Source organism: Dendroctonus ponderosae, unplaced genomic scaffold, assembly GCF_020466585.1.
Source record: "Dendroctonus ponderosae isolate FM_Combo_2020 unplaced genomic scaffold, Dpon_F_20191213v2 Dpon_F_20191213_6, whole genome shotgun sequence".
Taxonomy (NCBI): domain Eukaryota; kingdom Metazoa; phylum Arthropoda; class Insecta; order Coleoptera; family Curculionidae; genus Dendroctonus; species Dendroctonus ponderosae.
The window spans coordinates 3998961-3999183 of NW_026018814.1; the positions used below are offsets into that span (position 1 = coordinate 3998961).

Here is a 223-nt window from a genome sequence, read left to right on the forward strand (position 1 = left end):
ATCAGCGTATGACAAAACAAATGTTAGATGTAGGAAGTTAAAATTATCTGCACATGAAAAGGTTGACAAGGGACTTATTAAGTGGTTTACTCAAAAAAGACGAGAAAACGTTCCCATAAGTGGCAGCGTTTTGCAAGAAAATGCTAGTGAAATGGGGAGTAAAATCAAAAACAAAGAGTTTGCTTGTTCTAAAAGTTGGGAAGAGCGTTTCAAGAAGAGGCAT

General features: G+C 36.3%; 1 protein-coding gene across 2 annotated transcripts in view; it reads left to right on the plus strand.

Annotated features, from left to right (window-relative positions):
- The window catches only part of LOC109534627 (homeobox protein AKR), a 6759-nt gene that overhangs the window by 2888 nt on the left and 3648 nt on the right, over positions 1-223 (plus strand). The gene's annotated exons all lie outside the window — the stretch shown is intronic.